This window comes from Callorhinus ursinus, unplaced genomic scaffold (genome assembly GCF_003265705.2).
Source record: "Callorhinus ursinus isolate GAN/ISIS: 27379988/994484 unplaced genomic scaffold, GSC_fseal_2.0 scaffold2, whole genome shotgun sequence".
NCBI lineage: Eukaryota > Metazoa > Chordata > Mammalia > Carnivora > Otariidae > Callorhinus > Callorhinus ursinus.
This window is the reverse complement of record NW_027397064.1, coordinates 73978274-74000686: the sequence shown is the minus strand read 5'-3', so window position 1 is coordinate 74000686 and position 22413 is coordinate 73978274. Positions and strand designations below refer to the sequence as shown.

The window sequence follows — 22413 nt, the reverse complement described above, 5'->3', positions numbered from 1 at the left end:
GTAATTTCAGACCATTATGAAATCCTTCTCAAGAGAATAATATGTATAGTAGACATCCATGCACTTTCTGACTCCTACCATTAAAATCCTGTGGCATCTATTGTAATTTATATTCAGTCAACCCCAAAATTGTAAAATCACATTTTCTTCTTACTGATGTTTATATCTGCCAGATAGTTGCACTGCTAGTGGACATTTGATGGTTGTGTGTTCAGCAATAAAACACATAAATCAGATGAAATATTATCAAAATCAAATATTTGTCATACTCATAGGTCCTATTTTTGAGGAAGTCTATGTAATATCAGGCTTAACTTTTATTTCTGTGAATACTGTGAGTCCGTATTTGAAAAATGGACATTTTTCAGGAAAATTATATATCGAGGTTAGATTTTTTCCCTGTCAAATCTGTAAAGTACACAACTGGGAACATAATTTATCATCTCAAATTAACAGTTAACCAATCTAGAGTCTCCACCTTTGACAATGAAAATATAATTTCTTCATTGTCAAATAAAACAAGAAAACTTGGAAGCCCGTGCTGATGGGCTGAAGAGCAATCTAAGGAGATTTTGCATAGGCTGTGCTCTACTTTCTTCCATTGGACTTTCCTGTGTTTAGAGTCGCTATATTTTATTAACAAAGAAATAAACAAGGAAGGAAAGCAATGAGGTGTGGGCCTCTTGGTGGGCTTCTTAGTGTGGGTTCAACAGCTATGTTGCCCAGAAATGTTCATTTGTGTCCGACACCATATTGTGCTCACAGCAGTCTTTCTCCCCATGGCTGTAAGTAGAATCGTAGAGGAGTGTGGTGAGTTATGTGGGAAGTTACAAATACATGGCCTAATAGGAACCACAGTGTGAAAACTGTGTTTTATTTGTAAATATACTAGCATCTTCTATGACCCACCTTCTCCACCCTCACTCTCCACAAATGTTTTCTTAGTTTTTAAAAAATGTTTAACTTTTTATTGAAGTTCAGCATGATTCAGAAAAGTGCATAGTTTATAAGCATATAGCTCAATAGATTTTCACACCCCAAACACACCTGTGTAACCAGCATCCAGATCAAGCACCAGAACATTCCAAAGCCTCCTACCTCTCCTGCCCCTAGAAGTCCCTCATGCCCCTTCTGGCTACTACCCTTCCATAAATCTGACTTCTAAGATCATAGATTTGCCTTTTCTTAAACTTTATAGAAATGGAATTAGACAGTGTGTGCTCATCTGTGTCTGACTTCTTTTGCTTGGCATAATGTTGTGTAGATGAGCCATTCTTATTGTTATGTAGAGTTCCATTATGTGACTATAACACTTTATATTGATTCATCTTTTTGTTGATGGGCATTTGGGTGATTTCCAAGTTTGGAGCTATTATGAACGTCTTGCTATGAGAATTTGTGTACTTATCCTTGGATGAACATATGAATGCATTTATGTTGGCATGTTCCTGGGAGTGTAACTGCTATATCGTAAAATTTGTAGTTTCTTTTTACATAAAACTTGTAGGGTTTTTTTTCTGATTATGGGAGTTTTTTTGTTGGTTTGTTTTTTTGAGTAGAGTTGACACATAATGTTACATTAGTTTCAGGTGTACAACTTAGTGATTTGACAAGTTTATACATTATGCTATGTTCACCACAAGTATAGCCACCATCTGTCCCATCACATTGCTATTACAATAGTGTTGACTGTATTCTTTGTATTCTCCAGCTTTGTCGTCCCATGATTTCCTCATTCCATAACTGAAGACCTGTATCTCCCTCTTCCATTCAACCATTTTGCTGAACCGCATCCCTCTCCCCTCTGGTATCCATCCATTTGTTCTCTTTATTTATTGTTCTGATTCTGCTTTTTATTTGTTTTTTCTAAAGATTCCATTTATGAGTAAAATCACATGGTATTTCTCTTTATCTGACCAACTTATTTACTTAGCATAACACCTTCTAGGTCCATCCATGTGTACTTCAAATGGCACAATCTCATCCTTTTCTATAACTGTGTAATATTCCATTATGTGTATATAACATATTTTCTTTATCCATTCATCTATTGATGGGCACTTAGGTTGCTTCCATATCTTGGCTGTTGTACATAATGCTGCAATAAACATAGGGTTGCATATATCTTTCCAAGTTAGTGTATTCTTTTACCCTGAATAAATACCCAATAGTGAAATTACTGGATCATATTGTATTTTTATTTTTAATTTTTTGAGGAACCTCTATACTGTTTTCCCTAGTGGCTGTACCAATTCACATTCCCACCAACAGTGCTTGAGGTTCTTTATCCACATCTTTGCAAACACTTGTTGTTTCTTGTCTTCTCCATTTTAAGCATTCCAACAGATGTAAGGTGTTATCTCATTGTGGTTTTGGTTTGCATTTCCCTGATGATAAGTGATGTTGAGCATTTTTTTCATGTGTCTATTGGCCATCTATAAGTTTTCTTTGGAAAAAATGTCTGTTCAGGTCCTCTGCTCATTTTTAATTGGATTTTTTGTATGTGTGTGTTGAGTTGTATGAGTTCTTTATATATTTTAGATTTTAAACCCAACTGAATATATCATTTGCAAATATCTTTTCCTATTCAGTTTATTATCTCTTTGTTTTGTTGATGGTTTCCTTTCCTGTGCAGAAGATTTTTATTTTGATGTAGTCCCAATAGTTTATTTTTGCTTTTGTTTCCATTGCCTTAGGAGACATATCTAAGAAAATGTTGCTATGACTAAAGTCATAGAGATTATTGCCTGTCTTCTCTTCTAGGATTTTTATGATTTCAGGTCTCACATTTAGGTCTTTAGTCCATTTTGAGTTTATTTTTGTGTATTGTATTAGAAAGTAGTCCTTGTAGCAGTCCAGTTTTCCCAGGTATTGAAAAGACTGTATTTTCCCCATTGTTTATTCTTGTTTCCTTTGTCATAGATTAAATGACCATATAAATGTGGGCTTATTGCTGGGCTCTCTCTTCTGTTCCACTGATCTATGTGTCTTTTTGTGCCAGAACCATACTGTTTTGATTACTACAACTTTGTAGTATATCTTGAAGTCTGGAATTGTGATACCTCCAGCTTTGTTTTTCTTTCTCACTATTGCTTTAGCTATCTAAGGTCTTCTGTGGTTCCATACAAATTTCAGTATTATTTGTTCTAGTTTTGCAAAAAAAAAAAAAGTGACTCTTGGTATTTTGATAGGTCTTGTATTTAATCTGTAGCTTGCTTTGTGTAAAGCAGACATTTTGATGATATTAATTCTTCCAATCCATGAACATGGAATATCTTTCCATTTGTTTGTGACATCTTCAATTTCTTTGATCAGTGTTTTATAATTTTCAGAGTACAGGTCTTTCACTTCTTTGGTTAAGACTTTTTGGTTTTTTTTTTTTCAGCTTTTTTTTTATTATTATGTTATGTTAATCACCATACATTACATCATTAGTTTTTGATGTAGTGTTCCATGATTCATTATTTGCGTATAACACCCAGCGCTCCATGTAGAATGTGCCCTCTTTAATTCCCATCACCAGGCTAACCCATCCTCCCACCCTCCTCCCCTCTAGAACCCTCAGTTTGTTTTTCAGAGTCCATCATCTCTCATGGTTCATCCCTCCCTCCGATTCCCCCCCTTCATTCTTCCCCTCCTTCTATCTTCTTCTTCTTTTTTTTTTAACATATAATGTATTATTTGTTTCAGAGGTACAGATCTGTGATGCAACAGTCTTGCACAATTCACAGCTCTCACCATAGCACATACCCTCCCCAGTGTCTATCACCCAGCTGCCCCATCCCTCCCACTGCCCCACCACCGCAGCCACCCTCAGTTTGTTTCCTGAGATTAAGAATTCCTCATATCAGTGATTTCTCTGATTTATCCCTAGGTATTTTATTCTTTTTGGTGCAATTACAAATAGTGTTGTTGTTTTTTTCTTTCTGTAATTTCTTAGTGTATAGAAACATTATGGATTTCTGCATATTAATTTTGTATTAATTAATTAATCTGGTATTAGCCCTGCCACTTTACCAAATTTGTTTATTAATTCTCATAGTTTTTTGGTGGATTCTTTGGGATTTTCTATGTATAGTATCATGTCATCTGCAAATAGTTTAACTTCTTCTTTACCAATATGGATAACTCTTACTTCTTTTTCTTGTCTGATTGCTGTGGCTAGGACTTCTAGTATTATGTTGAATAAAAATGGCAAGAGTGGACATCCTTGTCTTTTTCCTGACCTTAGAGGGAAAGCTATTTTTTAGCATTGAGTATGATGTTAGCCATGTGATTTTCATATGTGGCCTTTATTATATTGAGGTTTGTTTCCTCTAACTCCACTTTCGAGAGTTTTTATCATGAATGGATGTTGAATCTTGTCACATGCTTTTTCTGCATCTATTGAGGTGATCATATGATTTTTATCCTTTCTTTTGTTAATGTGGTGTATGATGTTGATTGATTTGTCAATATTGAACTGTCCTTGCATTCCAGGAATAACTCCCACCTGATTCTGGTGAATGTTCTTTTTAATGTATCATTCTATGTGGTCCACAGCTTTCTTAATTATATTTTGGGGGTCAGTCTAGTCTTCCCCAGGCATGGACTAGAGAGGCTAAAGAAGGCTCTTTTATTCTTCTACTTTCAGATGCCATTCCATTCTGGTACTGAAAGCCAAATATTTCTCTCACAAACCTATGTCATACAAGATTCTATATTCTGAACTTCATCCCAGATTAGACTCCTGGGGACATTAACATTGAAAGGAGGTTTTTTTGTTTTGTTTTTTTTGTTGTTGTTTTGTTTTACCTGTAGAACCTTTCTAATAGGAGTTACAAGATGGTCTGATTTCCCATTTTCTTCTGGTATTTATTGGCCTCACTTGGAAAATTCCTCCCAAATATGTATAAAAGACAGTAAGTAGAAAAGCACCTCAGGGAAAATGTGGTAGCAACTAGTACCATAAATGTGCTTTGCTTAAGAATTGTCCAGCTGCGTGGAAGGTAAGAGGGGATGTCAATTAGGGTGCCTGGGTGGCTCAGATGGTTAAGCATCTGCCTTCGGCTCAGGTCATGATCCCAGGGTCCTAGGATCGAGTCCCACATCGGGCTCCCTGCTCCTTGGGAGCCTGCTTCTCCCTCTGCCTCTCTCTCTCTCTCTCTGTCTCTCATGAATAAATAAATAAAATCTTTAAAAAAAAAAAAGAGGGGATGTCAATTATGGGAAAAGTGGACAGGAATGAGTAAAGGTGGAAAAAGAGAAAAGAACCCTGGATTGTAAGGAGTCAGCCTGGTTTCATCATGGTGAAGGGCACTAAATTTCGATGAGGAAAGACTTGGAACAATATTTGGTGTCTCCCACAGATAAAGCTTTGAGCATGTTATCCATTGTCTTCTTTTCTCCTATCCTAGGATCTTTGCCTAATAACCCCTATTTTCCCAATCCTGATTCCAATTTTTTTTTTATCCTACCATCTTTTAAAAATTTCCTATTACTTGAGTATGCCAATAACTGCTCTCCCTTCTTACCTTTGTCTTCTCTGTAAACTAAAACATAAACACAATAAATATTTCAACTTTTTTGATCAAACATACGTGAATGTATTAATCAGAAGTAGAGTCATAATCCAGTACTAGCTATGTAACCTAGGACAAATTATGTAATCTCTTTATGCTTCAGTTTCTGCATCTATAAAGTAGGAATTTTAGTAATGTTTATCTCACAGAATCTCATTTTTGAGATTTTGAGGTTTTCATTTTTCTCACAGATCCCATTTTTGTTATCGTGAATGAGATAAAGGATACAAAGATATTGGAATTGTATCTGAGACATACTAAGGATTTAATGAACTATAAATAATAATAAATTTCTGAAGAAAATAATATAAGGAAACACTGACCTAGGGTCAAATATTTTATTTTATTTATCTTTTAGAGATTTTATTTATTTGAGAGAGATAGCAAGAGAGAGAGCATGAGCAGTGGGGAGAGGGAGAAGCAGGCTCCCCACTGAGCAGAGCCCTATGCAGGACTCTGATCCCAGGACCCCGGGATCATGACCTGAGCCAAAGGCAGACGCTTTACTGACTGAGTCACAGGTGCCCCATAGGGTCAAATATTTTATACATATATACATAATCTGTTATTTTTAGAAAGGTCATTATTTAAAATATTATTGACAGATAACAAATATGTGACAAAACATTTGCATAATAAAATTACACTTTTTTTATACAAGAATATATGTCTGGCTTTCTTTAAGGCATTGTTCCTTAACTTGGAACAGAGATCACAAACCACTTCAAAAATGTGGTGAAGTGTATGAAATCATTCCCAATTAGATACATATATACACAACTTTATTCATGCTGATTTGGAATTAATGGAAGATTTAGTTCCCATTTATGGAATTTACAGGAGCCCAAGATCCTAGGTCTAGGACTTTAGCTTTAAAAGCAATAAAGTAAATTAGAAATGTTGGACTTAAGAAATAAACATGTAGATTTTTTCTTCTGAGAAAGTAACAATATCTTAGATATTGAATATTTTCATTAAATTGGCAATTGAAAATGATCTCTAATTTCAACTCTAACATTCTATATTCTTATGAAATAACTAGCTTCTCTAATTACTTTAAAATATGAGACCATTTTATGTCACCTGCTTATGTAGATATGAATGGGATGATTCAGCAGCACAGACTAAGGAAATATATTTTCCTCTGACTCGGGACTTTTAAATTAGAGCAAGGCACAGAGGGTAAGAGCCAAAAACAGAAAGGATAAGAGGTTTGCTCTCAAAGACTAGGAGAACAATTAAGTAGATATAACTGGATATTAGTAGCACCCTTAATTTGAAGGACTCTGATTCACAGTAGGAAGCTGTTTCAGAATGTAAACCGTTTTGTTTGTCTTTTAATCCTTCAGTCCTTCATAATTTTATCCTCGATTCCTGGTATTTAAAGTTGGTAGTAGTCAGGTTTTGTTATCTGTTCGTCTTCATTCCCATTTTCTATTACTGCATAACAAATTATCCACCAAATTTAGTGGCTTAACACAGAACATTTTTTTAAATATCTCATGATTCTGTGGGTCAGGAGTTTAGGCAGGGCTCAGCAGACTACTTCCTCTGCTTCATATGGCATTGACTGAAGTCACTCAGTGGTATTCTACTGGCACATAGCTGGTCTGGAGAGTCCAAGATAGCTTCTCTTCCATGTCTGGCACCTTGTTCTGATGGCTCAAAGGCCAGGCTGTGCTAGGATGGTCAACTGAAGGGCTTATCTGTGACTTCTCCAGCAGAGTGGTCTCAAGGTACTCAGAAAACTATCAAGGAAGCTCTAGGGGAAGCTTTAGAGCCAATGTTTCCAGAGGCCTGCGCAGAAGCTGCAAGGGTTCTTATGAGCTAGACTTGGGAATCCCAACATGCCTCTTCAGCCACATTCTCCTAGTTAAGCAAATCATCAATGTAAACTCAAAACCAAGGTGAGATTTTATACCCTATCTCTCAAAGGAAGGAATAGCAAAGTATTTGTAATCATTTTTAATGTGTCATAGTCAGATCCCCCCCTAAACTTTGGGTCAAGAAGACTCAATTAATCACACTTTTTGGTGACTAAAGTGTGACTACGGCCTATCTATCTATCATCTATCTATCTATCTATCATCTATCTATCTATCTATCATCTATCTGTCTGTCTATCTATCTATCTATCCATCATCTATCCACCTATTTATTCCCTTAATCCCCCATCATAGGCAACCATTTTAATTTCTTTAATTTGTGTATTTTATTTGAATGTTTTGCTTGAAAATGTACATTGTTTGGGGTCAATTTATTTTTCATTAGCATAGTGTTGAGTTACATGTCCATATTTTTCTTCTCTTTTATTTTTAAAGATTTATTTATTTATTTTAGAGAGAGATCAAGAGCATGAGCATGAGAGGCAGAGGGAGAGGGAGAGAGAATCCCAAGCAGACTCTGTGCTGAGTGTGGAGCCCAACACAGGGCTCTATCTCACTACTCTGACATCACTACCTGATGAGAAACTAAGAGTCAGACCCTTAACTGACTGCTGCACCACCCAGGTGCCCCTTTTTCTTCTCTTTATAACACAAACTTATGATTTTAACACCAATTCCTGGTTTCTATGTGTACATCTATGTGCTGCAAAGCCCTCAATGGTGGGAATCCTCTGTATTTCAACTCTTCATCCTCTTTGGGATGGTTATCCAAAGTAGCTCCAACTCACTGCCACCATTTACTTTTTAGTTTCCTCAATAAATAATATCAAATATTCGCTGTGTGCCAAGCACTGTTCTAGGTACTAGCAACATACATGTTCTTATGGACTTATATAAGAATGAGGAGGGGGATTTATGTCCAGGAGCAAAGTTTCTGGGTCACAGAATTTTGTCAGCTAGTTTTGCAGAATCCAGCAAGCATATTTTCCCAAGTGCCTTTTAACTTTGTACAATGCTTTTTCATTAAAATTTGTTTTTAATTTTTAAATGTTTATTTTGAATATGTAATACATGCACATACTTCAAAAATAGAAACAATATAATGAGGTCAATATGCAGAAATCTTTTCTTTATTTTACATATTTTTAATTTAAGTATAATTAACCTACACTGTTATATTATTTTCAGATGTACAACATAGTGATTCAACAATTCTATATATTACTCAGTGCTCATCATGATAAGTGTAGTCATCATCTGTCACCAAACAACATTTTCACAATCTTATTGACTATATTCCCTATGCAGTACTTTTCATCTCTGTGACTTACCTATTTTGTACCTGGAAGTCTGTGCCTCTTAATCCCCATTTGTCAATATGGAGAAATCTTGATCCAAACGAATTTCCTTCAACCCAACTTGTCTCCCTTACTTTGTATTAATTTCTCCTTCATCCTTCCAGTGAGAAAGCCTTTATTTTTATGTAATCAGATTCATTGATTTCTTTTTCTGCTTTTTGGTGCTCATTTAGGAAACATTTTCTAGGTCTTTTTTAGTTATTCTCTCTTTAATATTTTTGTTATTTATCACCTTATTATTGTTATTAGATATTTTATTCTTTATTTTATTCTCAACTATGTCTTTTTCTTTGTTTTGTTTTGTTTTGATTGCCAGTATAGTTAACATACAGTGTTATATTAGTTTCAGGTATATAATATAGTGACTCAGCAATTCTATACCTTACTCAGTGCTCATTACAAGAAGTGTACTCTTATGTATATATATACATAATATATATATATATATATATATATTTTTAATAACTGTACTCCCCATCACCTCTTTCACTCATCCTCCCACCCACTCCCCTCTGGTAACCATCACTTTGTTCTCTATAGTTAAGAGTTGGTTATTTGGCTTGTCTCTTTTTTCTTTGTTTAGTTCCTTAAATTCCACATATGAGCGAAATCATATAGTATTTGTCTTTCTCTGACTTATATGTGTATATATACACATATGTCTATACCCCATCTTATCTATTCCTCTTTTGATGGACACCTGGGCTTCTTCCAAAATATGGCTGTTGTAAATAATGTTGCAATAAACATAGGGGTAGATATATCTGTTTGGATTAGTTTTTTATATTCTTTAAGTAAATACCCAGTAGTGCAATTACTGGATCATATGGTAATTCTATTTTTAATTTTTTGAGGAACCTCCATACTGTTTTCCACAGTGACTGCACCAGTTTGCATTCCCACCAACAGTGCATGAGGGTTCCTTTTTCTCCACATCCTCAACAACACTTGTTTCTTGTGTTTTTGACTTTAGGCATTCTGATGGGTGTGAGGTGACATCTCACTGTGGTTTTGATTTGCATTTCCCTGATGATGAGTGATGCTGAGCATCTTTTCATGTGTCTGTTGGCCATCTGTATGTCTTCTTTGAAGAAATGTCTGCTCATGTCTTCCGCTCAATTTTAATTGGATTTTTTGGTATAAGTTCTTTATATATTTTGGATATTAACCCTTTATTGGATATGTCATTTGCAAATATCTTCTCCCACTCAGTAAGTTGCCTTGAGTTTTGTTAATTGTTTCCTTTGTGGTGCAGAAGCTTTTTATTTTGATATAGTCCCCATAGTTTATTTTTGCTTTTGTTTCCCTTGCCTCAGGTGACATAGCTAGAAAAATGTTGCTATAACCAATGTCAGAGAAATTACTCCCTATATTCTCTTCTAGGATTTTTATGGCTTCAAGTCTCACATTTAGGTCTTTCATCTATTTGAATTTATTTTTGTGTATGGTGTAAGAAAGTAGTCCAGTTTCATTCTTGTACATGTAGCTGTCCCGTTTTCCCAATACCATTTGTTGAAGAGACCATATTTTTCCCATTGTATATTCTTGCCTCCTTTGTCAAAGATTAGTTGACCATATAAATGTCAGTTTGTTCTGGGCTCTCTATTCTGTTACACAGATCTGTGTTTATTTTTGTACCAGCACTACACTGTTTTGATTACTACCACTTTGTAGTATATCTTGAAATCTGAGATTGTGATGCCTCCAGTTTTGTTCTTCTTTTCAAGATTGCTTTGGTTATTTGGGATCTTTTGTGGTTCCCTACAAATTTTAGGATTATTTCTTCTAGTTCTGTGAAAAATGTTGGTATTTTCATAGACATTGCATTAAATCTATAGATTGCTTTGGGTAATATGGACATTTTAACAATATTTGTTCTTCCAATCCATTAGCATGGAATACCTTTCCCTATGTGTCATCTTCAATTTCTTTCATAAATGTTTTATAGTTTTCAGAGTGCAGGTCTTTCATCTTCTGGCTTATGTTTATTCCTAGATATCTTATTATTATTGGTGCAATTACAAATGGGATTATTTTCTTAATTTTCTTTCTGCTACCTCATTATTAGTGTATAGAAATGCAGCAGATTTCCCTATATTGATTTTTTAAATTTTTTATTGTTATGTTAATCACCATACATTACATCATTAGTTCTTGATGTAGTGTTCCATGATTCATTGTTTGTGCATAACACCCAGTGCTCCACGCAGAACGTGCCCTCCTTAATACCCATCACCAGGCTAACACATCCCCCCACCCCCCTCCCCTCTAGAACCCTCAGTTTGTTTTTCAGAGTCCATCGTCTCTCATGGTTCGTCTCCCCCTCTGACTTACTCCCCTTCATTCTTCCCCTCCTGCTATCTTCTTCTTTTTCTTTTTTCTTAACATATGTTGCATTATTTGTTTCAGAAGTACAGATCTGTGATTCAACAGTCTTGCACAATTCACAGCACTCACCATAGCACATACCCACCCCAGTGTCTATCACCCAGCCACCCCATCCCTCCCACCCCCCTCCCTATATTGATTTTGTATACTGCAATCTTACTGAATTGATTTATCAGTTCTTGTAGTTTTTTATGGAGTCTTTTTGTTTTCTATATAGTATCATTTCATCATTTTACTTCTTCTTTCCCAAATTTGATGCCTATATTTCTTTTTCTTGTCTAATGGCTATGGCTAGGACTTCCAGTACTATGTTGAATAATAGTGGTGAGAGGGGACATCTCTCATCTGTGCTTTTTTCATATATGGCCTTTATTGTGTTGAGGTATGTTCTCTCTAAACCTACTTTGTTGAGGATTTTTATCATGAATGGATGTTGTTCTTGTCAAATGCTTTTTCTGTATCTATTGAAATGATCATATGGTTTTTATCCTTTCTCTTGATGTGATATATCACATTGATTCATTTGTGAACATTGGACCACCCTTGCATCCCAGGAATAAAGGCCACTTGATCAATAAATTTTTTAATGTAGTGTTGGATTCTATTTGCTAATAACTTTTTGAAGATTCCTGCATCTATGTTTATCAAAGATATTGGTCTGTAGTTCTCTTTTTTTGTAGTGTTTTTATCTGGTTTTGGTATTGGTAATGCAGGCCTCATAGAATGAATTTGCCAGTTTTCTTCTCTTCTACTTTTTGGAATAGTTTGAGAAGAATAGGTATTAACTCTTCTTTTTTTTTTTTTTTAAGTGTTATTTATTTAAGTAATCTTTACACCCAATGTGGAGCTTGAAGTCATAATCCTGAGGTCAAGACTTGCATGCTCCTCTGACTGAGCCAGCCAGGCACCCCAGTATTAACTCTTCTTTAAATGTTTGGTAGAATTTGCCTGTGAAGGCATCTGGTCCTGACTTTTTTTGTTGGGAGTTTTTGATTATTGATTCAATTTCATTGCTGGTAATTGGTCTGTTCAGATTTTCTATGTCTTCCTGATTTAGTTTTGGAAGTTTTATATTTTTAGGAATTTATCCATTTATTCTAGCATGTCCAATTTGTTGGCATAACTATGTCCTGTTCTTACTAACTTTAAAACCATATGCAAAGGGTACAAATTTGCTTTACTATTTTTTAATAGATTAAATCTGATCCTGGTCCTCTAGATGTTATTGAGCAGTGCAGTGCCTGAAGATTTATGGTTTTACATTGTGCTATATTTAAATGACAAATTTCAAAATGCTTTTGCAGTGACTTGGCTAATGCTATCTCAGCATCTTTTACCAAGCTCTGCTCTGTGGAGATAAAGTAGATTGATTTGCATGGGGGGTCCATGGCCTTCCTAAAGGAGTCAATCCTCTTTCAAGTTCTATATTTATTGGGCTAAACTAGCATGGCCACAAGAAGGAAAGTAGGTTGCAGAGAAGGTAAGGAAGACCAGTAGGCCAGTCCTGACCCTGAAACAGAAAAGGTGGGAATGGATACAGTGGTTCTGGTGACAGATCGGACATAAAGCCACCCATTGTAACCGAGTGATCTGGAGGCTGATTGCTCCCTGGAAGTCATGTGGTCACTTGGGACTATCAGCTGGGAATAGTGGGTGGGAATATTTCAATTCTGCCACAGTGCTTTGGACATGGCCTCCAGAAGTAGTAGTTAATTTCCAGTGAAGAGATTCAACCTTATTTGTGACACATTTTAACCTGTTAAAAGTGTTTGCCTCATTTTTTTTCCCTCTCTTTATAAGAAACCCAGCCACTGTCCCCCCTTGTGTCCTGAAGTTGGTGGTTCCATTGTAATCAGAATCTCCACCATCTCAACTCTATGAGGCCAAACCCTGACACATATTAGCTCCCTGTGGAAGTGGTTGGGTGAGAAAACAAAAAATGCTTCCTGTTGGAAAACCTGTACTAATAGAATAGAACATCCTCATCCCTGAGAAAAGAACCAGGCCAACCTTACAGGAGAGCAAGATACCACTTCAGGGCTCATGGCCATGCCAGAACAGAAAGTTTCACTCTTGCTCTTCATGTGACACACAATTACTTAAGGCTTGCTTGAAATACCGGTCTATGGTACTTTATTATAATAGCCCTAAATAAGACACCACTGTATCAGAATCTGCCTTTTATTTTTAGTTTTTAATGCAGTGTAATAAATACACAATGTTACATGTACAGTTTCAGGTGTACAAAACTGATTCAACAATTCTATCCATTACTCAGTGTTTACCATTCTAAGTGTAGTCACCATATGTCACCATACAGTGTTATTATAATATTATAATCCCCTTCATCTATTTCTCCCACCCCCCACGCACCTCCCCTCTGGCAACCACCAGTTTGTACTCTGTATTTAAGAGTCTGCATTTTAACAAGATATCTGGAGATTCTTGTGCATGTTTAAGTTTGAAAGAATTATTCCATCTCATTTTTTTTTTATCTCTTGTTGGCCTTCTTGTTTCCCTCTGACCCCTGTAATGGGTGTACAGGTTTTTCCAACCTTGTACCCCTTAATTCTAACATTATTAAGCATTATAATATGATTACTACATGAAGAAAGAGATTTAAGCCAAAAATAATAACAGTAATACAAGACTGTTAAATTTGAATGGAGGATCAGTAACCAGATTTCCTCACTTAACTCTTGATTAAAGGAACTAGATCAGGCTCCTCTGGATTCAGGCAGTCAAATTCACAGGTAATTGAGATGAAGTCTTAAAGGCAATAGATCATACTACTATTGGCACTGGTTTTAAGCTTTACAGTCTAGGAACTAAAGTTTCCCTTTAATCTTCTTTTTTGTAATTTATTTTTAAAAGGAGTCATTTCCTTTTAATTATGTGTAATTTGTTTTACTTTTTCAATATGGTACATAACTAGCTTAGACATTTAGTGATCAGCTGTTCAGGTAAAGTCATCATCCTGTGGTTCCTGCAGTGTGGGCCCAAGCAGCCAAATGAACATCACCTGGCAACTCAGAAACGAACTCTTGAGGACAGTGCCCAGGGATCTGTGTTTAAAAAGCCTCCAGATGTTTCCAGTGGGCACTAAAGCTGAGAAGCACTGTTGTAACCCTTTTCTACTCCATGTTGCCAAGTACTGACAGTATGTCATCCTCTGTGCTTGTTAGTAATGCAGTTTCAGCCTTCATTCCAGACCCACTGTTTTGGAACTGAATGTTTGTGTGCCCTCAAAATTCATATGTTGAAATCCTCACCCCTCAAAATGATCATATTGGGAGACAGGACCTTGGGGAGATAATTAAGTCATGAGAATGGAGCTCTCATGACTGAGATTAGTGCCTTTATAAAAGGAACCCAGTGTGATTTCACACTTTCTGTCTGTCATGTGAAGATATAACAAGAAGTTGGTAGTTCACGACCTGGAAGAGGGTTCGCACCAGAACCGGACCCTGCTGGCATCCTGATCTCAGACTTCAAGCCTCTACAACTGTGAGAAGTAAATGTCTGTTGTTTGTAAGCCCCCACTGCTCCTCAGTCTATGGTGCTTTATTATAACAGCCCTAAGAAAGACACCACTGTAAGAGAATCTACATTCTAACGAGATCTCTGGCGATTCTGGTGTATGTTAAAGTTTGAGAAACACTAAAATCTAGTAAAAATTGTTCAGGCTCATGTTTATCCTCTCTGGTTAACCTTCTTGTTGCTCTCTGGCCCCTAAAATAGTTGCACAGGTTTTTCCAACATTGAGCCCCTTAGTTCTAAAATCACTAAGCTTTATGATTACTCCATATAGAAAGGGACTCCAGTCCTCTCTCCTCCAAAATGCGACTGCCTGTCAAATTTGAATGTCAGATAAACAGCAAATAACATTTAACATTTAATATGTGTCCTGTGTAATATTTGATACTTGGGACATATACTGATAAGTTGGACATTCTATATTTTTATTTGCTACATTTGGCAACTCTACATATAGCTCAAAAATTCCCCCAGAAACTGGTAATTTCTTACAGCATCATATGGATATTTGCTAAAACATCCATATCTTTTTATATGACAATTTTTCAGTTCCTTTTGAATGAGACAGAAGCTGAACTCCTGGTCTCTACCCTCTATTAAGCACCCATCTATATGACTTTGTTTACTTACAAAAGATATCATTGTGCATAGCCTTACAAAGTCAGAATTGGCCTTAAAATAAAAAACCCCTGCCACCCAGAATTTGTCAGCAGGATGAATTTCAAATCAACTATTAAAATAGAAAAAAAATCATCCTTAATATCTCCAACATACAAAATTCAGTGTCAGTAACTCTCTGCAGTGGGTTAAATGTTTCAGGTGCCAAGGGCACATTTTGCAGTGAGGTCATTCTGGCTTGACCTTCAGGAGTCCCTGTTGCTTTAAATTTGACACTCTGCTGGATCACTGCTAAAGATTCCTTTAGTCTTGGAGGATAGCTGGTAATGCCTGCTTTGAGTGCGTTTGGTTTTTTTGTTTTTTTGGGGGTTTTTTTTAGGTTAAAATTGTCTCTGCTATAATCTGTGTTGGGGATTTACAGTGAAATGCTGGTTCAGTGCTGGGGAGTAACTAAGACAGTTTCCTGAAGAAATCTCTTATCAGTTGTCCTTGGGCCCAACTCCATGAGGCGATGAAGTATACTTTTATTTTGATAAGAGTATTGAATGAGAGCACTCTTTAATTTCAACAATATACAGTCTGTCTCTATTCACCAGGTTTCCAGAACTTACATAAATGACCTTAATCAGCAAAATCATTATTGCAATTTAAACTCTTACTCCGGGAGTACCGTCAATGTATCATTTGTGGGTTCTACCGAAAGTCTTATAGAAGATATTTAAGGGATACGCTGCTAACGATGCACTCCTCTTATATTTAAAGTCTATTTTTTAGATCAAATTAGAATGCCAGAGAGCTGTAAATTTGATCATATCACTTTGGCAGAATGATCTTTTCTGAATTCTCTTCATAGGTTTTGCCTTCAAATTTTATCAGTCATTATATAGTCCATGCATTTTGTTTTGTTTTGTTTTTTAAGATTTTATATATTTGAGATGAGGGAGAGAGAGAGCACAAACGGGGGGGGGAGCAGAGGGAGAGGGACAAGCAGACTCCCTGCTGAGAAGAGAGCCCGATGCCGGGGATCTACCCGGGACCCTGGGATCATGACCTGAGTAGAAAGCGGACAACCTACTGAGCCACTGAGGCTCCCCAGTCCATGCATTTTGATTCTCACTTTCTGTTGTTGTTATTTTGTTAACCTCCTTTTCCTCTTTTGTATTACATTTACGTTATATTAATTTATATTTAATTAGGGAAATAGTATAGAAGACTTATTTTTATTGTGAAAACCAGCATTGGCATGATAAAGTGCCGTTTAAAGAAAAAACAAACATCCTTCTACCCAACATGCTTTTTAAAAACTGGGTACTGATTTTGCCTCAAGAGCACCTGTGTGCCTTTTCTTTTTTATATATTTTATTTATTTATTTATTTTAGAGGGATTGAGAGAGAGAGGGAGAGAGCGAGGCTGCGCTTGTGCCAAGGGGGAGGGAGGGGACAAGCAGACTACATATTGAGCACAGAGCCCAATGTGGGGCTCAGTCTCATGACCCTGAGATCATGACCTGAGCCAAAACCAAGAGTTGGATGTTTAACCAACTGAGCCACCCAGGAGTCCCTGTGTGCCTTTTCTTAATTGCGTTGCTTGACCATCTTGCTGCCAGAGTTGAGTGCAATCCTAAATTTTGTGAGTCATTTTCTTCCTTCCTTTGATGGTTTTAGCACATACTTGTTTATTTGCTTGCCTTTGATCTTTTACATAACTGGAACTATTTTGTATGTATTCTTCCAGGATGTATATTTTTGCTCAATATTATGTTTCTAATATTTACCCATACTAGTTCATTTTCACTGCTGCATAGTGTTTTATCATGTAACTGTATTATGAAGTATTTATTTCTGCTACCAAATATGGATATTTAGGTTGTCTTCAAATATCACTTATTGTAAATAGAGCTGCTGTGAACATTCTTTTACAAAACTCCTGTTGTTAAGGTTTAAGAGATTCTCTGCGGCTTGGTACTGAAAGTGTGTGGTCCACGGACCAGCAACAACAGCATCACCTGGAGCTTATTAAAAATACCCCACCCTAGATCCACTGAATCAGAATCTACATCTTATTATATCCTTCTGTGGCTATTAAAGTTTGAAAAGCACTAGTCTATGGAATATACCAAGGGGTGAAATTACTGAGCAAGTTCAATTTTTTTTTTTTTTGCAAGATAAAGGTCAGTGTTTTTCCAAAGTTGTTTTGCCAGTGTATTACTGCCCAAAAAGTTCCCATTGCTCCAACACTGTCACCAACAGTGGTATTTTCAGGCTTTAAAATAGTGTAACATGGAAACGTTTTTATATTTTGCTGATTATCAGTACTGTGTAAAAATGCAGTTGATATTTATGTATCAATTTTCTATACAGTCATCTTGTTAATGAGTTTAAGCATCAATTATTTGTTGACCATCAATATTCTTAAAAGCTTGTTTATAATCTTAACTTTTAAATTTTTTGATCCCTTATTGATTTTAAGGTATTCTTTGTATATTCTGTCTACTACTCTTTGTTGTTTATAGGTATTGAAAATATTTTTACCCAGTTTATGGCTAGTGATTTTAATTTCTATGAGGTTAACCGAAGGTTTTTTTTTTTTTTAATATAGTCAAATTTGTCAGTTTTTTCTTAACGGGTAGCAGGTGTTTTTGTTGTTGTTGTGCTTGGCCAGTTTGGTTTCTCTGGACATCTAGTCTTCCATGTTTTTGGAAGCAGAAGTCATTGTGAAGTTCTCATGTCTAGACCTATCACGCCCTTTATATCCTAGCTAAGTATTTCCCAACAGGAATGTACAGACAAGAAAAAAATAGCTAAATGAGAAACAAAGATCACTTATTAGAGCCAGGCAGATCTAATGTACCCATACTAACAGCAAGATTCCAGAGAAGATGCAGTCGTACCTAGGAACCCAGTCAGAGGAAATTAAAACACACACATACTTTAAAGCAGAAAGAATGACCAGCACATGTTCACTAATCACAAGCAAACAGGAAATGCTAGAGAAACTAGAGCCTCTGTTCCGGCTTGTTGGGACTAAGAAATCCACCATTAGCATAACATGCTCAGTGAGTGTTTGGGACTGATCCCAATCAAATTTGCAGTGCCTGCCTCTGCAGCTGGGGGTGAAAAAAAGCCACAAAGGCAATGTAATTAATATAAAATTCTCATGTGCCTTCACCTGTTGGCCAAAGCAAAAATGGTAAAATGAGACAGACATCAATAACTTTTTTCCACCAATATATACATCTGTTTTCTTTTCTCTCTATTAACCCGTTGTGATATGGTCAATTAAGAGTCAAGCTGTACTGATTCCCAGCTTCCTCTGCTTCTGTGTATCCAGGGACCAGCAGTTTGGGCATTCATTTCTTCTAAAAATCTCTGAAAGGTGTCTCAATAGGAATATTAATTTTTTCACTCAAACCATACCACACCATGGATCAAAAATTCACACCTTATCCTAACCCCCATTGACATTAAGTTCAGCTGTGTTATGCGGTATAGTTCACGTGACATGATACAGTTCAAATAACAAAATGACCTAAAGTATGACATAAAATAACAAGTATGACCTAAATTTAAACAGTGTAATCTTATCCCTCGCATTACCATACTTCCCATTGTTTTTAAATCCTCCTCCCTTTGTAATGTAAATTCAAAAGAATTGCAATACAAATATTTTTCTTCCACAAGCTATGATTTCCCTTGTCTCGTCTGGAAGAGTGACAAGGACGAAAGATAATATGACAAAAGTAGGATTGAAGGAATGAATATGCCTGAGCACTTTGTTATTTTATCATTATGAGGACCTCAAGAAAAACTTACAGCTCATCATAAATATTCCCTTTATAACACTATTTCTTTATTAAAATAAAACACAAAATAAAACTTTAATCAAGGCTTTGGCTATACATGAAACAAAAATCATGTGAGGTTTTGAAAATGGAGAGAAAACTATGTGGCAAGATTTTGATAAGGTTATCTCTGAAATAATCTATGGTAGAAAAAATCAAAGAACCACATTTTTTTTTAAATTTAGAAATGTCCCTGTATTTCTGTTTTTCAAAAATATTTTCATTACAAATAGCAGCTCCTCTAGAATTTTAGTGAAAATAAATTTCTAGGGGCACCTGGGTGGCTCAGTCAGATAAGCATGCGCCTTCGGCTCAGGTCATGATCCCGGGGTCCTAGGATCAAGTCCCACATCGGGCTCCCTACTCAGCAGGGAGTCTGCTTCTCCCTCTCCCTCTGCCTGTTGCTCTCCCTGCTTGTGCGCTCTCTCTCTGTCAAATAAATAAATAAAATCTTTAAAAAAATAATAAATAAATAAATTTCTAGAAAGTTAGCTTAGAAAAAGTGAAGATATAATCAAATTTTGACAAAGTAATTTTATACATTATTTTTTATACTCTGAATGATGCCTGTCTTTATCAACAACCTGGAGGTCTTAACATGTGAACATCCCCTGAGTAGTGAGAACTAATTTGAAATACCTTTAATTTTTTCTTTAAAACCACAAGCATCTAGCTCTTGGAATAAGTTGGTAGCTGCTTCTTGCTACAGAAATAGAGTAAGGTAAATGTGTTATTTGTGAAAGAGACAAGAGCTCTGGAGGCAAATGCCAAGGCAATCTTCATTAAGGAAGTCATTTGACTAGTTTGAACGATTTAAACAGCAGCTATGTGCTGATCTATTTTGGGCTTGAATGCTGTAGTAGTGGGTTACATAATTTATTTTCTCTTATGGAAAATATTTAAAATGATTAATTCTTAGATTTAGCATTCAAAATACCATGCTTCTCACACTTGGCTAACAGTCCAGACACATTTAGACTCCGTATCTTTATGCATACTCTTGTTTCAGCCTCGAATGCCCTTATCCTTTATTCATCTGAAAAATGCCTTCAAAATTCTGTTCAACTGTTACCTTTGTGTTGAATCTTCTCCTATGACACTTTATCTAGGTCCATAAAGTTGCATTTATAACTATGTGCTTTTCTTTATATCTTTTACTTAATTAGGAGTTCCTCAAGAGTGAGGACTTTGATTCATTCGTATATCTTTGCCCAGTGCCTGGCACAAATGCTCTCCTATATGTGCACAGGAGAATAGGCAAGGGATAAATGAATGAATGAATGAACAGATGAATAAAAATAGTGTTTATTGATTGAAGCACATTTGAACACTATGAATTTATAATTTGTCTAATTACCCAGTATTGGCCAGCAAATAAATTGCTTCAAGCATTATGATCTATGAGACAAGCTATTGTTTAGAGGCATTAAAGAGAAAAGAGTTTGTTGTTAAGCGAATGTAAACATGAATGGTGTATATGTATATGAATGTTGTGTTAAAGGTAAAAATATAGCTTTCTACCTTGCCAAGTCTAGAAATGAGGAACATATGGACAGTCTTTGTAGCTAGATGGTTCAAGCCCTGCTTTTACAAGACTTCTCTAGGTTTGATAAATCCTTGACTCTTATTGAGCCTCAGCAACTCATCTATAAAATGGGGATAATAAATTCTGCCCCAGCTACCCCACAGAAAAACTGAGTATCTAACCAAATGAGATATTAAAGAAATTTTATGTGTTCTATAAAACTCTGCCTTGTGGTTTGCAAAGGAGATATCTTTTTTTTTAGATACAGTTTTTTTAAGTAATATTCTCTACTGGACGCAATTTTCTAGATGCAGAGAAACAAGCTGAAGGGCCTCCTTACAAGAATATACATACCTCCCGGTGCAACCCCTCTGGAAAACAGTATGGAGGTTCCTCAAACAGTTGAAATTAGAGCTACCGTTCGATCCAGCAATTGCACTACTGGGTATTTACCACAAAGATACAAATGTAGGGACCCGAAGGGGTACGTGTACTCCAATGTTTATAGCAGCAATGTCCACAATAGCCAGACTGTGGAAAGAGCCAAGATGTCCATCGACAGATGAATGGATAAAGAAGATGTGGTATATATACACAATGGAATATTATGCAGCCATCAAAAGGAATGAGATCTTGCCATTTGCAACGACGTGGATGGAACTGGAGGGTGTTATGCTGAGTGAAATAAGTCAATCAGAGAAAGACATGTATCACATGACCTCACTGATATGAGGAATTCTTAATCTCAGGAAACAAACTGAGTGTTACTGGAGTGGTTGGGGGTGGGAGGGATGGGGTGGCTGGGTGATAGACATTGGGGAGGGTATGTGCTACGGTGAGCGCTGTGAATTGTGCAAGACTGTTGAATCACAGATCTGTACTTCTGAAACAAATAACGCAACATATTTTAAGAAAAAAGGAAAAGAAGAAGATAACAGGAGAGGAAGAAAAGGGGAGTATGTCAGAGGGGGAGACGAACCATGAGAGATGATGGACTCTGAAAAACAAACTGAGGGTTCTAGAGGGTAGGGGGGTGGGGGGATGGGTTAGCCTGGTGATGGGTATTGAGGAGGGCACGTTTTGCATGGTGCACTGGGTGTTATGAACAAACAATGAATCATGGAACACTGCATCAAAAACTAATGATGTAATATATGGTGATTAACATAACAATAAAAAAATTTAAAAAAAAAAAAAAAAGAATATACATACCTCCCCTAGGTGCTCACCCAGCAACAGAGATATCACTAGAACATGGTTTGAGCTGGTGTCCTTGTGCTCAGACTTGTCAATAGCTACATCCTGTGCTTCCCTCCCCCAGAGCCAGATTAGTGGTGAGGTGTCTGTTGAAACTGGGGTAATTTATGAAATTATATTTCAGCCTGAAGGCAAATGCTGAAAATTCGTTAGTTTTTTTTTATCTGACAACAGAAGAAAATGAAAAAATAAGGAATCTATTTACTCATACATGTTTTCAGAGCACATAGGTATGTGCTGCCTCCTTTTGGAAGCCTTCCTACCTCTCACAATTCCCTTTCCTAATTTTTCCTGAGCAGAATCACTCCATTCTCCATGCTTCCATAGAATTGCTCAAACCTTGAATTTAAAATGCCACATGGCTTGGAATTATCTGTTTATGAATCTGGCTCACCGCCCCTCTCCCCCCCCCTCCAATAAGGAAGATTTTTAGGAGGCTTA

At 36.3% G+C, this 22413-nt stretch overlaps 1 protein-coding gene and 1 long non-coding RNA gene across 4 annotated transcripts in view; one reads left to right on the top strand and one right to left on the bottom strand.

Annotated features, from left to right (window-relative positions):
• Positions 1-22413, top strand: part of GALNT13 (polypeptide N-acetylgalactosaminyltransferase 13) — a 566099-nt gene that overhangs the window by 407751 nt on the left and 135935 nt on the right. The window lies entirely within an intron of this gene.
• LOC112810890 (uncharacterized) overlaps positions 1-22413 on the bottom strand; it is a 42995-nt gene that overhangs the window by 12661 nt on the left and 7921 nt on the right. Inside the window, exon 3 of one of the 2 annotated variants that reach the window (XR_003204909.2) lies at positions 633-783. The exons of the other annotated variant lie outside the window; for it this stretch is intronic. This is a non-coding gene — a long non-coding RNA (uncharacterized lncRNA). Of the gene's footprint in view, positions 1-632; positions 784-22413 lie in introns of those variants that run through there. 2 annotated transcript variants of the gene reach the window in all.